Below are 8,201 nucleotides of genomic sequence, written 5' to 3'. Positions count from 1 at the left end.
GGGAGGCTGGCTGGCAGCCTCCCATACACACTCTGGCTGGGTGGCAGTCACCCACCAGTACACACAGCAGACCCTAAACCCATATCATTATTGCTAAGCAGGAAGATGGGAGTCCATTTCACTCTGATGGACCATTTTTAAATGCAATCCATAACCTGGCTTTGGCAGGAACCCTTCTTACTCCTCCTACTTGCATTTGATATTGGGTTTAGGATCTGCATAGGAAACACACACACACACACACACAAGCACACACTTACATGTGTTGCCTGCTGACGCCTCCTTGGCTGTCCCCAAACGGTATAAAACCAACAGCCACGGGCAGCTGTAAGGATAGAGGACATACCTGCATCCTATTGGACTCACTTGTCTTGGTTAAATCCAGCTTATTTGACAACCTATGGTGCTGCTGCTTCTGCTCATGGCAGTGCTGCTTCTGACAAGGCTGTTCTTTGGTGGGCCTAGGCGACATCACAATCTCCATGGTTACATACACAACAAAGGTCAGATGTTGTTTACACCTGGCCATGCCAGTGGTATTGAGTAGCATATCCCAGTGCTAAGGGTCCTGGGTGCAACAATCTTTCAATGGGGAATAGCCGCACTGAGTTTGTCAAGTGCACCCATGTTTGCAACTCCAACAATACACACGTATGTATGTATGTATGTATGTATGTATGTATGTATGTGTATCTATCTATCTATCTATCTATCTATCCACCCATCTATCTGTATATATATTTATCTCTCTCTCTCTATATGTATATATATATATATATATAATTTTTTTTCTTTTAAATATATATATATATATATATATATATATGTATATACATATATAGAGAGAGAGAGATGGAAATACTTTTTTAAACATGTTTTCACCTCATTTTTACCTTCTTATTTTCTTCTCTCCATGTTTTCCTTCTTTCCTATGCTGCTGCTTCTTATTTTTCTTCTTTTTCAAACCCTATCATTGCACTATTGCTTATTCAATACCACCAGCAGATGGAGACACTATATTACAACATTAGTTGTGAGCAGCAGTTTGTACAAACAAATGCCTCATAGCTGATGTCCTATCCACCTAGGCACATAGGCACCACCTATTGTCTTTTGCCTGCAGTAGGGGCCCACTGGACTAGCCAGCAAGCAGCTGCAGCTGCAGCAAATAAACAGATAACCTTTCTTTCCAACACTGAAACCTGGTGGTGCACTTAATATCTGCTATCAGATAGGGGACATATCAGATATTAAACTGATATAAACAGACACCACATTTGATACCAGCCAAAAGGAAGGATGATAAGTGATAACTGTGAAAGGGGAGGAACCAACGCTGTCCCCTTCACATGCACCATCACTACTTGTAGGAAGGGAGGCTGGCTGGCAGCCTCCCATACACACTCTGGCTGGGTGGCAGTCACCCACCAGTACACACAGCAGACCCTAAACCCATATCATTATTGCTAAGCAGGAAGATGGGAGTCCATTTCACTCTGATGGACCATTTTTAAATGCAATCCATAACCTGGCTTTGGCAGGAACCCTTCTTACTCCTCCTACTTGCATTTGATACTGGGTTTAGGATCTGCATAGGAAACACACACACACACACACACACACAAGCACACACTTACATGTGTTGCCTGCTGACGCCTCCTTGGCTGTCCCCAAACAGTATAAAACCAACAGCCACGGGAAGCTGTAAGGATAGAGGACATACCTGCATCCTATTGGACTCACTTGTCTTGGTTAAATCCAGCTTATTTGACAACCTATGGTGCTGCTGCTTCTGCTCATGGCAGTGCTGCTTCTGACAAGGCTGTTCTTTGGTGGGCCTAGGCGACATCACAATCTCCATGGTTACATACACAACAAAGGTCAGATGTTGTTTACACCTGGCCATGCCAGTGGTATTGAGTAGCATATCACAGTGCTAAGGGTCCTGGATGCAACAATCTTTCAATGGGGAATAGCCGCACTGAGTTTGTCAAGTGCACCCATGTTTGCAACTCCAACAATACACACATATCTATGTATGTATGTGTGTATGTGTGTATGTGTGTATGTGTGTATGTGTGTATGTGTGTATGTGTGTATGTGTATCTCTCTATCTATCTATCTATCCACCCATCTATCTCTATATATATTTATCTCTCTCTCTCTCTATATGTATATATGTATATATATATAATTTTTTTTTCTTTTAAATATATATATACATATATAGAGAGAGAGTGATGGAAATACTTTTTTAAACATGTTTTCACCTCATTTTTACCTTCTTTTTTTCTTCTCTCCATGTTTTCCTTCTTTCCTATGCTGCTGCTTCTTATTTTTCTTCTTTTTCAGACCCTATCATTGCACTATTGCTTATTCAATACCACCAGCAGATGGAGACACTATATTACAACATTAGTTGTGAGCAGCAGTTTGTACAAACAAATGCCTCATAGCTGATGTCCTATCCACCTAGGCACATAGGCACCACCTATTGTCTATTGCCTGCAGTAGGGGCCCACTGGACTAGCCAGCAAGCAGCTGCAGTAAATAAACAGATAATCTTTCTTTCCAACACTGAAACCTGGTGGTGCATTTAATATATGCTATCAGATAGGGTACATATCAGATATTAAACTGATATAAACAGACATCACATTTGATACCAGCCAAAAGGAAGGATGAGAAGTGATAACTGTGAACGGGGAGGAACCAACGCTGTCCCCTTCACATGCACCATCATTACTTGTAGGAAGGGAGGCTGGCTGGCAGCCTCCCATACACACTCTGGCTGGGTGGCAGTCACCCACCAGTACACACAGCAGACCCTAAACCCATATCATTATTGCTAACCAGGAAGATGGGAGTCCATTTCACTCTGATGGACCATTTTTAAATGCAATCCATAACCTGGCTTTGGCAGGAACCCTTCTTACTCCTCCTACTTGCATTTGATACTGGGTTTAGGATCTGCATAGGAAACACACACACACACACAAGCACACACTTACCTGTGTTGCCTGCTGACGCCTCCTTGGCTGTCCCCAAACGGTATAAAACCAACAGCCACGGGAAGCTGTAAGGATAGAGGACATACCTGCATCCTATTGGACTCACTTGTCTTGGTTAAATCCAGCTTATTTGACAACCTATGGCGCTGCTGCTTCTGCTCATGGCAGTGCTGCTTCTGACAAGGCTGTTCTTTGGTGGGCCTAGGCGACATCACAATCTCCATGGTTACATACACAACAAAGGTCAGATGTTGTTTACACCTGGCCATGCCAGTGGTATTGAGTAGCATATCACAGTGCTAAGGGTCCTGGATGCAACAATCTTTCAATGGGGAATAGCCGCACTGAGTTTGTCAAGTGCACCCATGTTTGCAACTCCAACAATACACACATATTTATGTATGTATGTATGTATGTATGTATGTATGTATGTATGTATGTGTATCTATCTATCTATCTATCTATCTATCCACCCATCTATCTCTATATATATTTATCTCTCTCTCTCTCTATATATATATATTTTTTTTTCTTTTAAATATATATATATATATATATATATATATATATATGTATATACATATAGAGAGAGAGAGATGGAAATACTCTTTTAAACATGTTTTCACCTCATTTTTACCTTCTTTTTTTTTCTTCTCTCCATGTTTTCCTTCTTTCCTCCTTTTTTCCTATGCTGCTGCTTCTTCTTTTTCAGGCCGTATCATTGCACTATTGCTTATTCAATACTACCAGCAGATGGAGACACTATATTACAACATTAGTTGTGAGCAGCAGTTTGTACAAACAAATGCCTCATAGCTGATGACCTATCCACCTAGGCACCACCTATTGTCTTTTGTCTGCAGTAGGGGCCCACTGGACTAACCAGCAAGCAGCTGCATCAGCAAATAAACAGGTAATCTTTCTTTCCAACACTGAAACCTGGTGGTGCACTTAATATACGCTACCAGATAGGGGACATATCAGATATTAAACTGATATAAACAGACACCACATTTGATACCAGCCAAAAGGAAGGATGAGAAGTGATAACTGTGAAAGGGGAGGAACCAACGCTGTCCCCTTCACATGCACCATCACTACTTGTAGGAAGGGAGGCTGGCTGGCAGCCTCCCATACACACTCTGGCTGGGTGGCAGTCACCCACCAGTACACACAGCAGACCCTAAACCCATATCATTATTGCTAAGCAGGAAGATGGGAGTCCATTTCACTCTGATGGACCATTTTTAAATGCAATCCATAACCTGGCTTTGGCAGGAACCCTTCTTACTCCTCCTACTTGCATTTGATACTGGGTTTAGGATCTGCATAGGAAACACACACACACACAAGCACACACTTACCTGTGTTGCCTGCTGACGCCTCCTTGGCTGTCCCCAAACGGTATAAAACCAACAGCCACGGGAAGCTGTAAGGATAGAGGACATACCTGCATCCTATTGGACTCACTTGTCTTGGTTAAATCCAACTTATTTGACAACCTATGGTGCTGCTACTTCTGCTCATGGCAGTGCTGCTTCTGACAAGGCTGTTCTTTGGTGGGCCTAGGCGACATCACAATCTCCATGGTTACATACACAACAAAGGTCAGATGTTGTTTACACCTGGCCATGCCAGTGGTATTGAGTAGCATATCCCAGTGCTAAGGGTCCTGGGTGCAACAATCTTTCAATGGGGAATAGCCGCACTGAGTTTGTCAAGTGCACCCATGTTTGCAACTCCAACAATACACACGTATGTATGTATGTATGTATGTGTATGTGTATCTATCTATCTATCTATCCACCCATCTATCTGTATATATATTTATCTCTCTCTCTCTCTCTATATGTATATATATATATATATATATATAAATTTTTTTTCTTTTAAATATATATATATATATATATATATGTATATACATATAGAGAGAGAGAGATGGAAATACTTTTTTAAACATGTTTTCACCTCATTTTTACCTTCTTTTTTTCTTCTCTCCATGTTTTCCTTCTTTCCTATGCTGCTGCTTCTTATTTTTCTTCTTTTTCAAACCCTATCATTGCACTATTGCTTATTCAATACCACCAGCAGATGGAGACACTATATTACAACATTAGTTGTGAGCAGCAGTTTGTACAAACAAATGCCTCATAGCTGATGTCCTATCCACCTAGGCACATAGGCACCACCTATTGTCTTTTGCCTGCAGTAGGGGCCCACTGGACTAGCCAGCAAGCAGCTGCAGCTGCAGCAAATAAACAGATAACCTTTCTTTCCAACACTGAAACCTGGTGGTGCACTTAATATCTGCTATCAGATAGGGGACATATCAGATATTAAACTGATATAAACAGACACCACATTTGATACCAGCCAAAAGGAAGGATGATAAGTGATAACTGTGAAAGGGGAGGAACCAACGCTGTCCCCTTCACATGCACCATCACTACTTGTAGGAAGGGAGGCTGGCTGGCAGCCTCCCATACACACTCTGGCTGGGTGGCAGTCACCCACCAGTACACACAGCAGACCCTAAACCCATATCATTATTGCTAAGCAGGAAGATGGGAGTCCATTTCACTCTGATGGACCATTTTTAAATGCAATCCATAACCTGGCTTTGGCAGGAACCCTTCTTACTCCTCCTACTTGCATTTGATACTGGGTTTAGGATCTGCATAGGAAACACACACACACACACACACACACACACAAGCACACACTTACATGTGTTGCCTGCTGACGCCTCCTTGGCTGTCCCCAAACGGTATAAAACCAACAGCCACGGGCAGCTGTAAGGATAGAGGACATACCTGCATCCTATTGGACTCACTTGTCTTGGTTAAATCCAGCTTATTTGACAACCTATGGTGCTGCTGCTTCTGCTCATGGCAGTGCTGCTTCTGACAAGGCTGTTCTTTGGTGGGCCTAGGCGACATCACAATCTCCATGGTTACATACACAACAAAGGTCAGATGTTGTTTACACCTGGCCATGCCAGTGGTATTGAGTAGCATATCCCAGTGCTAAGGGTCCTGGGTGCAACAATCTTTCAATGGGGAATAGCCGCACTGAGTTTGTCAAGTGCACCCATGTTTGCAACTCCAACAATACACACGTATGTATGTATGTATGTATGTATGTATGTATGTATGTATGTATGTGTATCTATCTATCTATCTATCTATCCACCCATCTATCTGTATATATATTTATCTCTCTCTCTCTCTCTATATGTATATATATATATATATATATAATTTTTTTTTCTTTTAAATATATATATATATATATATATGTATATACATATAGAGAGAGAGAGAGATGGAAATACTTTTTTAAACATGTTTTCACCTCATTTTTACCTTCTTTTTTTCTTCTTTCCATGTTTTCCTTCTTTCCTATGCTGCTGCTTCTTATTTTTCTTCTTTTTCAAACCCTATCATTGCACTATTGCTTATTCAATACCACCAGCAGATGGAGACACTATATTACAACATTAGTTGTGAGCAGCAGTTTGTACAAACAAATGCCTCATAGCTGATGTCCTATCCACCTAGGCACATAGGCACCACCTATTATCTTTTGCCTGCAGTAGGGGCCCACTGGACTAGCCAGCAAGCAGCTGCAGCTGCAGCAAATAAACAGATAACCTTTCTTTCCAACACTGAAACCTGGTGGTGCACTTAATATCTGCTATCAGATAGGGGACATATCAGATATTAAACTGATATAAACAGACACCACATTTGATACCAGCCAAAAGGAAGGATGATAAGTGATAACTGTGAAAGGGGAGGAACCAACGCTGTCCCCTTCACATGCACCATCACTACTTGTAGGAAGGGAGGCTGGCTGGCAGCCTCCCATACACACTCTGGCTGGGTGGCAGTCACCCACCAGTACACACAGCAGACCCTAAACCCATATCATTATTGCTAAGCAGGAAGATGGGAGTCCATTTCACTCTGATGGACCATTTTTAAATGCAATCCATAACCTGGCTTTGGCAGGAACCCTTCTTACTCCTCCTACTTGCATTTGATACTGGGTTTAGGATCTGCATAGGAAACACACACACACACACACACACACACACAAGCACACACTTACATGTGTTGCCTGCTGACGCCTCCTTGGCTGTCCCCAAACGGTATAAAACCAACAGCCACGGGCAGCTGTAAGGATAGAGGACATACCTGCATCCTATTGGACTCACTTGTCTTGGTTAAATCCAGCTTATTTGACAACCTATGGTGCTGCTGCTTCTGCTCATGGCAGTGCTGCTTCTGACAAGGCTGTTCTTTGGTGGGCCTAGGCGACATCACAATCTCCATGGTTACATACACAACAAAGGTCAGATGTTGTTTACACCTGGCCATGCCAGTGGTATTGAGTAGCATATCCCAGTGCTAAGGGTCCTGGGTGCAACAATCTTTCAATGGGGAATAGCCGCACTGAGTTTGTCAAGTGCACCCATGTTTGCAACTCCAACAATACACACGTATGTATGTATGTATGTATGTATGTATGTATGTGTATGTGTATCTATCTATCTATCTATCCACCCATCTATCTGTATATATATTTATCTCTCTCTCTCTCTATATGTATATATATATAGATATAATTTTTTTTTCTTTTAAATATATATATATATATATATATGTATATACATATAGAGAGAGATGGAAATACTTTTTTAAACATGTTTTCACCTCATTTTTACCTTCTTTTTTTCTTCTCTCCATGTTTTCCTTCTTTCCTATGCTGCTGCTTCTTATTTTTCTTCTTTTTCAAACCCTATCATTGCACTATTGCTTATTCAATACCACCAGCAGATGGAGACACTATATTACAACATTAGTTGTGAGCAGCAGTTTGTACAAACAAATGCCTCATAGCTGATGTCCTATCCACCTAGGCACATAGGCACCACCTATTGTCTTTTGCCTGCAGTAGGGGCCCACTGGACTAGCCAGCAAGCAGCTGCAGCTGCAGCAAATAAACAGATAACCTTTCTTTCCAACACTGAAACCTGGTGGTGCACTTAATATCTGCTATCAGATAGGGGACATATCAGATATTAAACTGATATAAACAGACACCACATTTGAAACCAGCCAAAAGGAAGGATGAGAAGTGATAACTGTGAAAGGGGAGGAACCAACGCTGTCCCCTTCACAT

This window comes from Hyla sarda, unplaced genomic scaffold (genome assembly GCF_029499605.1).
Source record: "Hyla sarda isolate aHylSar1 unplaced genomic scaffold, aHylSar1.hap1 scaffold_742, whole genome shotgun sequence".
Taxonomy (NCBI): domain Eukaryota; kingdom Metazoa; phylum Chordata; class Amphibia; order Anura; family Hylidae; genus Hyla; species Hyla sarda.
The sequence above is the reverse complement of the archived record's forward strand: the minus strand, read 5'-3'. Positions refer to the sequence as shown.